This window comes from Ranitomeya variabilis, chromosome 1, assembly GCF_051348905.1.
Source record: "Ranitomeya variabilis isolate aRanVar5 chromosome 1, aRanVar5.hap1, whole genome shotgun sequence".
NCBI classification, from domain to species: domain Eukaryota; kingdom Metazoa; phylum Chordata; class Amphibia; order Anura; family Dendrobatidae; genus Ranitomeya; species Ranitomeya variabilis.
This window is the reverse complement of record NC_135232.1, coordinates 1,025,334,015-1,025,347,195: the sequence shown is the minus strand read 5'-3', so window position 1 is coordinate 1,025,347,195 and position 13,181 is coordinate 1,025,334,015.

Sequence of the window (13,181 nt, the reverse complement as noted above, 5' to 3'; positions counted from 1 at the left end):
GTTTTTAGGGCACGCTTAAAACTGTGGGGATTGGGGATTAATTGTATTAACCTAGGTAGTGCATTCCAAAGAATCGGCGCCGCACGTGTAAAGTCTTGGAGACGGGAGTGGGAGGTTCTGATTATTGAGGATGCTAACCTGAGGTCATTAGCAGAGCGGAGGGCACGGGTAGGTTGGTAGACTGAGACCAGAGAGGAGATGTAGGGTGGTGCTGAGCCATGGAGTGCTTTGTGGATGAGGGTAATAGTTTTGTTCTGGATTGGATGGGTAGCCAGTGTAATGACTGGCACAAGGTAGAGGCATCGGTGTAACGGTTGGCGAGGAATATGATCCTGGCAGCAGCATTCAGGACAGATTGGAGCGGGGAGAGTCTGGTAAAAGGTAGGCCAATTAGTAGAGAGTTACAATAGTCCAGACGAGAATGAATAAGTGAGACAGTAAGTGTTTTTGCAGAGTCGAAAGTAAGAAAAGGGCGAATTCTGGAAATGTTTTTGAGATGCAGATAAGAAGAGCGAGCCAGTGATCGGATGTGGGGGGTGAATGAAAGCTCGGAATCAAGGATGACTCCAAGGCAGCGGGCATGTTGCTTTGGAGTAATGGTGGAACCGCACACAGAGATGGCAATGTCGGGCAAAGGTAGGTTTGTAGAGGGAGAGATAATAAAGACTCTTCTGAAGTGCAAGGTCGCCATCCACCGGAAGAAGATTACCAATGCAATTATATTGGTAAATGATCTTGACCCTCAAATCCATTAGGAAAACCAAGTTTCTACAGCAACTGGGGGTGAAAAAATATATATATATAATGAGTGAGCATGCTTGGGTGTTATCAGAGTATCTTGGGCGTGCTCGGATAATGTAAGAGTTCCTGCCTCGTATCGTACACCCTACATATTGGATTCTGCAGTGAATACAGTATATATCACAAATGCACAAGTTCCTGCAGTGAGTATATTCTATCAGATTTACAAGTTGTATTACAATTTATAATTAAAGAAACTTGTGCATTTGTGATATATACTGTATTCACTGCAGAATCTAATATGTAGGGTGTATGATACTATGGATCCTCTAAAAAAACATAATAAAAAAAAATATGCATTAGGAGACATGTCTGATGTGGCAGATCTGACAGCACTAAATACCTCAGAAATCTCCAAGCAGGTTTCCCAGGTGCATAAGTGGGGGGCTGTTAAAATTTGCAGGTATTGAAAAGGTCTATAACCTAGTAACCTAGTCATAGGGGAGATTTAAAGCGAAAAATTCTCTATACAGAATTACAGATGTAAATCACTCAGCTGCGGCGATGAAAACTAAATCTCCGAGCACTAAAAAATACTCTGAGGTCATCCGAGCGTGCTAGGGAATACCCGAGTAACGAGTACTCGCTCATCACTAATATTTAAACAACAAATGAGAACCCCCATCAGGACTGGATGTTACAGGATCTCATTTACGATGCACTTGGCATGTCTCTTCGGTGTGAGTCTAATTGATTTATTGATAGCACTCAGTTTATGGTAAGTAACAGTTTTTTTTTTTTGTGATTGGTCAACATTCGCACGTGACCTGTTATAGAAGGCATTTATGGACGGCTCAGTCTTATAACATACTGTAACTAAGGCTTAATTCAGAAACGTGGCTTTTAATTGGATCATCTGTCATTTGCTGTAAATACCCATTTTAAAGCTTCTAACAAAATATGAAGTTTTTTTTTTTCTTCTTCATTGCTGGAGAATCTCGCTTTTCCTGCATATTCACCTGAGCCTGGACTAGAGCGGCTCCATGCGGTGATTCTCATCCTCATCCAGGTGCAGCCAGATTTGGTGAGCTGACTGCTTTCCGGTTATTCATCTAATCCATCAAGACCTGAGTGCTGACGCCAGTGACTTTGCGTTCTTCAGGAACGTGTGACTAGTCGATGGTACTATTATGTGGAAATGTAACAAGGATTGGGCAAAGTTTGTGTGGGGCTGGTGTATAAAGGTGGAATGCAGAGTTTAGCAGGCACTTTCAGCTCCAACTACCTCTTCCTGAATCCAGTGCTGTGTCATTACTGGGCTACTTGCTGTAGTTTCGATAAAAATGTTATCATAAAGAGTTGATCACTAGAGGACTAATAAAATTGTTGCCATGTAGTCCTCCATTGTCATGACCTCTATATAAACCTGCTTCCACAACTGATTTCTGCCTATGCAGTGTACACAAAGCTGTCAATCGGGTGTGGACGGGTAATAGAGTTCAAAATTCAGAAAACTAATACTGCTGTTTTGATAAAATCCCAGTTTTATCTTACAGATCTAAGTGGCACATCGCAGGAATTGGGCTTTTTACACTCACATGCTGCTCTCAGACGAGATTGCAAAAACCTGATAACAGACTGCCTTAGGGTATGTGCACACGTTGCAGATTCTCTGCGGATCCGCAGCGTTTTTTGCAGTGCAGAAACTCTGCAGATCCGCAATTGATTTACAGTACAATGTAAATCGATGAGGGGAAAAAAAAGCTGTGCACACGTTGCGGAAAATCCGCTGAGGATTAAAAGCAGCATGTCACTTCTTTCTTGCGGATCTGCAGCGTTTTTGTACCCATTCCATTATAGAAATCCGCAGGGGTAAAAAAACGCAGTAAATCCGCAGCAAAACCGCACAAAAAACGCAACAAATCCGCAGGTGCGTTTTCTGCCAGGAGAGGCAAAATCCGCACCAGAAATTCCTAAGGCTAATCCGCAACATGTGCACATAGCCTTAAAGTAACTGGCTCCTCAAAACTCAGCAGAATCCGCAACGTGTACACATACCTTTAGATGGTTTTGCTTGTGTTGGTTTCCATAGCCCTTCCACTGCCCTTGACATTAGTCGCCTAAAATGGATGACTTCAAATGTTAATGCTATTAATTTTCAGAAAAGTCTTGTTTTATGTATGTTAGGCTTGCCTAGTGTCCTGGGACAGGCATTTTCTGTGCTGACACTCCTATAGTCATCAACTGAATTTGCCGCAGCTTCTTTCCTACCAAGAAATCACTTTTTGCTGCAGAAAAAAAACAGCAAAAACGCCCAGTGTGAACATATCCTTAGTGTGGACCACCTGTTCTGGAAATAAAACAAACAAACAAAAAAAAAAAAAACCTGACGTGAACACGTCTACAAACTTTAAGACTTATTTCACACAATGAGTAGAAGAAGCAGATGCGAAACGCGCGTCGGGGTAACGGACTCTCAGCGTGCCACGAGGTTGCGAGTGTTCACTTGTGTATCCAGGTAATATGTATTGCATCGGACATTGCTTCCATGTTTGATTCTCCATAGTGAGATGTGTTTTCCGGATTCCGGGTTTAATTTGCGTGAGGTGCGGGTGACTACTGTGTGATCTGGCCATTGTGAGGCTATAAGGCTCAGGAGTATATTGGGTGCAAACTCATACAATATTGAATGTCGGGCAATTGCCCATTATAACTGGGATAATTTATTACTGCGTTATGATCCATCATAGGCCTCAGTATGGGGAGATAGGAATGCACAGTATATATTGGCACTTCTAGGGGCCTTACTGGCTATTTAGTCTGCACTGTCACTTTAATTCAATTGCTCCTTGTGTTACATTGTATTTGGTGCAATACTAATTATATTAATCATGCATATTATGCAAGGAGATTGTGTTTTACCTGAACTTGCGTAAGTCAATTTTCGCTGGTCTCTGTACTGGTATTAATATCTTTGATTGAGAGGCATTTTTTAAACTATGTGTATTTTATGTGTTAATAAAGTTATTTGTTAGAAATTCAACGCTTCTTGACTATGGGAGTCTAATAACTCTAGTGTCAGTATGTTTTCATATTTTTTTTTTTATGTAGAATTTCTACAGCCTTTCTTCACCTTGTATGTAAATGTGGCTACTTGAGTTTTTTTTCCCACTGTTTCTGTTTGATTTTGGGGGTGGGGGGTTACGTGTTTTTATAGTTCTGATGCTGCAGTTTGTCCTCTTTTGGTATGTAAGGCTATGTGCACATGTTGTGGATTTTGCTGCGGATCTGCAGCAGCTTTCCATGCATTTACAGTACAATGCAAACCTATGGAAAACGCAATCCGCAGTGCACATGCTGCAGAAAAAACGCGCGGAAACGCTGTGGGTTACATTCCGCAGCATGTCAATTCTATGTGCGGATTCCACAGCGGTTTACAACTGCTCCATAATAGGAATCCGCAGGTGTAAAACCACAAGTAAAATCCGCGGTAAATCCACAGGTAAAACAGAGTGCCTTTTTACCTGCGGATTTAACAAATCCACTGCGGAAAAATCCGCAGAGCTCAAAAGTACGTGTGCACATAGCCTAATGCTTTAAGTTTAAAGCTAAAACCCAACATAAAACAATTAGCAGATTACCAGCGTTTTTGTGTGGATTTCACCTGCGTTTTAACACCTGCGGATTCCTATTGAGGAACAGGTGTAAAACACTGCGGAATCTGCACAAAGAATTGACATGCTGTGGAAAATACAACGCAGCGTTTCCGCGCGTTTTTTTCCACAGCATGTGCACTGCGGATTTGGTTTTCCATAGGTTTACATGGTACTGTAAACCGCATGGAAAGCTGCTACGAATCTGCAGCGTCCAATCCGCTGCAGATCCACAGGCAAATACACAATGTGTGCACATAGCCTCACACATCCATGTTTCCAGCCCTAACCACTAACCCATAGAACTTAACTGAGGTAGTCACACTTCAGGTTTAAAAACCAGTCCAGGTATCCGGTTCATTAGACTCCAGCGGATTCCTGATCAAATTTTGTTGCTCAGACTTGGCCATTTAAAACCTATGACTACATGAAACATAAAGGAAACCAGAAATCGATGGACAAGAAAAGTTCAGTCTACATGCTTCAGTGAAAAATAAGGGATGAGCAAAAAATATATAAGCAAATATGATGACACTTGAGACAAACCTCCGTTTTTCCCATGGATGGTAACATTTGCACAGATGTATGTATGTATGTATGTATGTAGCCTTGCACTGTGGATAGATTATTTAAAAAAACAAAAAAGCCTTTTGAAGACTAACATATATATTTACATTAGGGCATATTCATCCATAGTATCCCCAGAACAGTGAATCATCTCGATAATTCAGAATAGTGTATGCTGCTTTATTTTCATGTAAGCCTGAGGTCTGTATGGAAAATAGCCCACATGCAGTACTGACCCCACTGCTGGGGAGGGCAGAAAATGGTGGATGGAATTTTACTATGTTCAGGGACCCTACATTAGGGCTATCACTCCAGTGATGAAATGTTAAAAACTGCCAGAGTGGTGCTTTAACCCCTTCCCGACCTTTGACGCCACGTAGGCGTCATGAAAACCCGTGCCAATCGACCCATGACGCCTATGTGGCGTCATGGAATGGTCGCGTCGCTGCAGAGCGGGTGAAAGGGTTAACTCCGATTTCACCCGTTCTGCAGGGACAGGAGTGGTACTTCAGCCCAGGGGGGGGGGTGGCTTCACCCCCCCCCCCCCCGTGGCTACGATCGCTCTGATTGGCTGTTGAAAGTGAAACTGCCAATCAGAGCGATTTGTAATATTTCACCTAAAAAACTGGTGAAATATTACAATCCAGCCATGGTCGATGCTGCAATATCATCGGCCATGGCTGGAAATACTGAAGTGACCCCCCCCACACCCCACCGATCGCCCCCCCCCCCCCCCAAGCCACCGATCTGTCCCGTAGTCCCCTCCGTCCTGTGCTCCGCTCCCCCGTCCTCCTGTCCGCTCCCCCCGTGCTCCTATGTCACCCCCCCGTGCTCCGACGCCCCCCCGTGCCCCAATCTCCCCCCCTTATACTTACCGAGGCTCCCGGTGCCCGTCCGCCTCCTCCATGGGCGCCGCCATCTTCCAAAATGGCGGGCGCATGCTCAGTGCGCCCGCCGAATCTGCCGGCAGATTCATTACAAAGTACATTTTGATCGCTGTGGTAGGTTCTATCACAGTGATCAAAATAAAAAAAATAATATATAAACCCCCCCCTTTATCACCCCCATAGGTAGGGACAATAATAAAACAAAGAAAATATTTTTTTTTCTTTTTCCACTAGGGTTAGGGTTAGAACTAGGGTTAGGGTTAGGGGTAGGGTTAGGGTTATGGCATGTGCACACAGTGCGGATTTGGCCGCGGATCCGCAGCGGATTGGCCGCGGATCCGCAGCGGATTGGCCGCTGCGAATTCGTACCAGTTTTCCATCAGGTTTACAGTACCATGTACACCTATGGAAATCCAAATCCGCTGTGCCCATGGTGCGGAAAATTCCGTGCAGAAACGCTGCGTTGTATTTTCCGCAGCATGTCAATTCTTTGTGCGGATTCTGCAGCGTTTTACACCTGTTCCTCAATAGGAATCCGCAGGTGAAATCCGCACAAAAAAACACTGGAAATCTGCTGTAAATCCGCAGGTAAAACGCAGTGCCTTTTACCTGCAGATTTTTCAAAAATCGTGCGGAAAAATCTCACGAATCCGCAACGTGGGCACATAGCCTTAGGGTTAGGGTTGGAATTAGGGCTAGGGTTGGAAATAGGGTTAAGATTAGGCTTGTGGTTAGGGTTACAGATAGGGTTAGGGGTGCGTTGGGGTTACAGTTGTGGTTAGGGTTGGGATTAGGGTTAGGATTAGGGTTGGAATTAGGGTTACGGGTGTGTTGCGGTTAGGGTTGTGGTTAGGGGTGTGTTGGGGTTAGGGTTGTGATTAGGGTTATGGCTACAGTTGGGATTAGGATTAGGGGTGTGTTGGGGTTAGTGTTGAAGTTAGAATTGAGGGGTTTCCACTGTTTAGGCACATCAGGGGTCTCCAAACGCAACATGGCGCCACCATTGATTCCAGCCAATCTTGCGTTCAAAAAGTCAAATGGTGCTCCCTCCCTTCCAAGCCCCGACGTGCGCCCAAACAGTGGTTTACCCCCACATTTGGGGTACCAGCGTACTCAGGACAAACTGGGCAACAACTGTTGGGGTCCAATTTCTCCTGTTACCCTTGCAAAAATAAAAAATTACTTGCTAAAACATAATTTTTGAGGAAAGAAAAATGATTTTTTTATTTTCACGGCTCTGCGTTGTAAACTTCTGTGAAGCACTTGGGGGTTGAACGTGCTCATCACACATCTAGATAAGTTCCTTGGGGGGGTCTAGTTTCCAAAATGGGGTCACTTGTGGGGTGTTTCTACTGTTTAGGCACATCAGGGGCTCTGCAAATGCAATGTGACGCCCGCAGACCATTCCATCAAAGTCTGCATTTCAAATGTCACTACTTCCCTTCCGAGCCCTGACGTGTGCCCAAACAGTGGTTTACCCCCACATATGGGGTACCAGCACACTCACAACAAACTGGGCAACCAATATTGGGGCCCAATTTCTCCTGTTACCTTTGTGAAAATAAAAAATTGCTTGCTAAAACATCTTTTTTGAGGAAAGAAAAATGATTTTTTATTTTCACAGCTCTGCGTTGTAAACTTCTGTGAAGCACTTGGGGGTTGAACGTGCTCACCACACATCTAGATAAGTTCCTTGGGGGGTCTAGTTTCCAAAATGGGGTCACTTGTGGGGGGTTTCTACTGTTTAGGCATATCAGGGGCTCTGCAAACGTAACATGATGCCCGCAGACCATTCCATCAAAGTCTGCATTCCAAAACGTCACTACTTCCCTTCCGAGCCCCGGCATGTGCCCAAACAGTGGTTTACCCCCATATATGGGGTATCAGCGTACTCAGGAGAAACTGGACAACAACTTTTGGGTCCAATTTCTCCTGTTACTCTTGCAAAAATAAAAAATTCTGGGCTAAAAAAATATTTTTGAGGAAAGGAAACACATTTATTATTTTCACGGCTCTGCGTTATAAACTTCTGTGAAGCACTTGGGGGTTCAAAGTGCTCACCACACATCTAGATAAGTTCCCTTGGGGGTCTAGTTTCCAAAATGGAGTCAATTGTGGGGAGTTCCTACTGTTTAGGCACATCAGGGGCTCTGCAAAAGCAACCTGACGCCCGCAGAGCATTCCATCAAAGTCTGCATTTCAAAACGTCACTACTTCCCTTCCGAACCCCGATGTGTGCCAAAACAGTGGTTTACCCCCACATATGGGGTATCAGCGTACTCAGGAGAAACTGGACAACAACTTTTGGGGTCCAATTTCTCCTGTTACCCTTGGGAAAATAAAAAATTGTGGGCTAAAAAATCATTTTTGAGAAAAGAAAAATTATTTTTTATTTTCATGGCTCTGCGTTATAAACTTCTGTGAAGCACTTGGGGGTTCAAAGTACTCACCACACATCTAGGTTAGTTCCTTGGGAGGTCTAGTTTCCAAAATGGGGTCACTTGTGCGGGAGCTCCAATGTTTAGGCACACAGGGGCTCTCCAAACGCGACATGGTGTCCGCTAATGATTGGAGCTAATTTTCCATTCAAAAAGCCAAATGGCGTGCCTTCCCTTCCGAGCCCTGCTGTGTGCCCAAACAGTGGTTTACCCCCACATATGGGGTATCATCGTACTCAGGACAAACTGGACAACAACATTTGGGGTCCAATTTCTCCTATTACCCTTGGGAAAATAAAAAATTCTGGGCTAAAAATCATTTTTGAGGAAAGAAAAATTATTTTTTATTTTCACGGCTCTGCGTTATAAACTTCTGTGAAGCACCTGGGGGTTATAAGTGCTCACTATGCATCTAGATAAGTTCCTTGGGGGGTCTAGTTTCCAAAATGGGGTCACTTGTAGGGGAGCTCCAATGTTTAGGCACACAGGGGCTCTCCAAACGCGACATGGTGTCCGCTAACGATTGGAGCTAATTTTCCATTCAAAAAGTCAAATGGCACGCCTCCCCTTCCGAGCCTTGCCGTGCACCCAAACAGTGGTTTACCCCCACATATGAGGTATCGGCGTACTCAGGAGAAATTGCCCAACAAATTTTAGGATCCATTTTATCCTGTTGCCCATGTGAAAATGAAAGAATTGAGGCTAAAAGAAATTTTGTGTGAAAAAAAAGTACTTTTTCATTTTTGCGGATCAATTTGTGAAGCACCTGGGGGTTTAAAGTGCTCACTATGCCTCTAGATAAGTTCCTTGGGGGGTCTAGTTTCCAAAATGGGGTCACTTGTGGGGGAGCTCCAATGTTTAGGCACACGGGGGCTCTCCAAACGCGACATGGTGTCCGCTAAAGATTGGAGCCAATTTTTCATTCAAAAAGTCAAATGGCGCTCCTTCCCTTCCGAGCCCTGCCGTGCGCCCAAACAGTGGTCTACCCCCACATATGAGGTATCAGCGTACTCAGGACAAATTGGACAACAACGTCCGTGGTCCAGTTTCTCCTTTTACCCTTGGGAAAATAAAAAAATTGTTGCTAAAAGATCATTTTTGTGACTAAAAAGTTAAATGTTCATTTTTTACTTCCATGTTGCTTCTGCTGCTGTGAAACACCTGAAGGGTTAATAAACTTCTTGAATGTGGTTTTGAGCACCTTGAGGGGTGCAGTTTTTAGAATGGTGTCACTTTTGGGTATTTTCAGCCATATGGAACCCTCAAAATGACTTCAAATGTGAGGTGGTCCCTAAAAAAAATGGTTTTGTAAATTTTGTTGTAAAAATGAGAAATCACTGGTCAAATTTTAACCCTTATAACTTCCTAGCAAAAAAAAAAATTTGTTTCCAAAATTGTGCTGATGTAAAGTAGACATGTGGGAAACGTTATTTATTAACTATTTTGTGTCACATAACTCTCTGGTTTAACAGAATAAAAATTCAAAATGTGAAAATTGTGAAATTTTCAAAATTTTTGCCAAATTTCCGTTTTTTTTCACAAATAAACTCAGAAATTATCGACCTAAATTTACCACTAACATGAAGCCCAATATGTCACGAAAAAACAATCTCAGAATCGCTAGGATCCGTTGAAGCGTTCCTGAGTTATTACCTCATAAAGGGACACTGGTCAGAATTGCAAAAAACGGCAAGGTCATTAAGGCCAAAATAGGCTGGGTCATGAAGGGGTTAAACCCTTAAGGAAAAGGCAATTTTTCATTTTTTGCTTTTTCCTCCCCCTTATTCCAAGACACTTTTAGGGTAAGTTCACACAGAGCGTTTTTGCTGCTTTTTTTTTTCTGCAGCAAAACCTGATCTTCTTGGCAGGAAAGAAGCTGCATCAAAAATGCAGGTTTAGGTGCATTTTTGGTGTGTTTTTTTTGTTGCATTTTTTTTTTTTTGTCCAGTCTAATGTCCTTGGATTTTCAGCAGCAAAAATGCAGCAAATGATACCTGCGTTTTTGCTGTGTTTTTTTTTCAACACCCATTCAAGTCAATGGGTGAAATAACGCAGCAAAAATGCTGAAAGTGACATGCTCTATGTCCAAAAATCACAGCAACGCACAAAGTACTGATCAAACAAAACCAATGTGTGCATGAGATTTCTGAAATCTCATAGGCTTGGCTGGTAATGTAAAAAGCAGCAAAAAACCGTAGCAAAAATGCCTTGTGTGAATTTACCCTTACAATTATTAGTACTTTTCAATGACTGTCCTTTTTATGATGTGATGTACTGGAAATTGGGAAAAATACTTCGTGTGGCGAAATGGCAAAAAAAATTGCCATTCTGCAATTTATTTACAGCTTTCATTTGATGGTAAAAGTGACCTGGTAGTATGATTCACCAGGTCAGTACGATTATGGAGATATCAAACCTACATAGTTTTTGTTTTAAGTGGTGAAAAAAAATTCTGAAATTTTGCAAAATAAATTTGCTTTGTGATGCCATCTTCCAAAAGTTGTAACTGTTTCAATTGTCAGGATATGGAGCTGTGTGAGGGGTTTTTTTTTGTGCTCAGAGCTGTTTTTTTTCATTGATATCATTTTGGAGTAGATATGTTTTGGTTGCCTTTTATTACATTTTTTGTATTGTTGCAATGGCTGAAAAAATAAAATAAAATTCTGGCTTTTTTTGTAGATACAATTTGGATTTATTTTATATTTATATAACACTGCAATGATAAATGCCGACTGATTTATCAAATGATTTTTGTTTAGTTAATTTTTAATGGGGAGAAGGGGGGTAATAAAAAATAAACAAATATAGATATATATTATAATAATTTCCTCCCCACCACCACTCTGTTCCACCTATGGCTGTTACAGGCAGATGATGGTTGATTATCTCAGCCATTGGCTGGCAAATATGCGGTCTCAGCTTGCTAGCTAACATCAAAATCAGGGAGACTGGTTATATACATGTCCCTCAGTTGTTAAATGGGTTTTGTCACCATGGCTTATATGGGTAAAATTGCAATGTGCTTGTAAAAAGTTAGAACTTTGTAATTACCGCTTATTAAAACTCCTCTTCATTCTTAAGAACAGAGGGAGTTTTACTTTTATTTGTTGTCTGTTAGTAGCCACCTCTGGAATCAGAATTAGCTGATTTCTTAGGTAAGGCTAGGTTCACATTGCGTTAGGGCAATCCGTTTAGCGCTAGCGGATTGCGTTAACACAATGTATTTGTAGGGGTCGCGTTAACGTCCCCGCTCTCGCAGATCCCCGATCTGCAAGAGCGGGGAACGGACCTCGGGCGCGCCGCGGACGCTGCAAGCAGCGTCCAAGGCGCGCTACAAAAGAACGGCACATCGCTAGCGCGAGCTGAAAAAGGCACGCGCTAGCGAGGCGCTTCAGGCAGAAACAACATTGCTGTCAATGGATGCGCTAACGGACCCGTTGCACGGCGTTAATTGCGACATTTTCGCCGTGCAACGCTGTCCATTAGCGATCACCCAATAACGCAATGTGAACCTAGCCTTAGGAGCATGAGCTTGCAAGCGCTGGTCTGATTGCTGGATCTGGCCAGATTTAATGGCCCTACCCTCTTCGTATGCTACAGAACTGCCTGGCCCAGAGCAGGCACGCATGGAGCTGGACTGGATTAGGGTATGTGTCCACGGTCAGGAAAGGCTGCGTGTTTGACGCTGCGTGGGGCCGCAGCGTCAAACACGCAGCGTCCAGATGTTCCAGCATAGTGGAGGGGATTTTATGAAAACCCGTGTCCACTATGCGTGCAAACGTGCACGCGGCAGCCCTGCGACTCCGGACATGCTGCGCGTCTTTTCAGATCGCAGCATGTCCGTGTTCCTTGCGGCGACGCTGCGTCGCTGCAAGGAATAACACAGGGCCCTATGCGAGGGGTGCGATGATCCCGGATGTGTACAATGAACACATCCGGCATCATCGCGTCCCAGAAGGGGGCGGAGCTTAGCGCCGAGCGGCTTTGCCGCTCTGACGATACCGCCGGCCATCCTGATCGTGGACACGTACCCTTAGGGTATGTGTCCACGTTCAGGATTGTTTCAGGATTTGGTCAGGATTTTATGCAAGTAAAATCCTGACCAAATCTTCACCTGAGGTCACTGGCAGGTCACCTGCGCTGGCCTTACGTTTTTTATGCTATGTAAGGACATGCTGCGTTCATAAAAAACGCACCGCATGTGCGTTTTTGCGGGAATTCCGCAAGCGTTTTTTAATGCATAGTGGAGATGGGATTTCATAAAATCCCCTCCACTATGCTGTAACATCTGGACGCTGCGTTTTTGACGCTGCAGCTCAACGCTGCGTCAAAAACGCAGCATTTCCTGAACGTGGACACATACCCTTACTCTGTTCCTGCACCTGAAGACAACAGGCACACTGTGAATAACGTTGTGCAGTTTTATATGCTAAGAAACGAGTGTCTAATGTGATGTAATGTATAACGGTGATGTACAGTATATAGTGTTCGCGCATAGTGTGAATATAGGATAAGCTTAGGCCTGCATAGGATATAGAACAGCTTAGCATGTAGGTAGGAAATGGAGCCCAGAACGATAAGAAGGGGGCATTTCCAGGTTAGGGGTAAGTTCAGTGTCAGCCAATGAAGTGTGGAGAAGAGTTCAGGTGCGGTGGGTTGTGAGGGTGCACCAACCGTTCAGGGCAATGAGAGGCCAAATGGAGATCCATGACCGACATCCCCACAGCCCCTGTTGCTTAGGACTTGTGCAGCGCCCCCACTGCCGCAGGGCCGAGGGGTACCCGGTACCGGGCCTCTGAGTCTCTGCTCTGGGGTTGTCACGGTGGCTAGACCCGGTCCGTGACCCTGCTGAGGGGCGCCCAAATGAAAGGTGTGAATGGTGGTGGTAGTGCGGT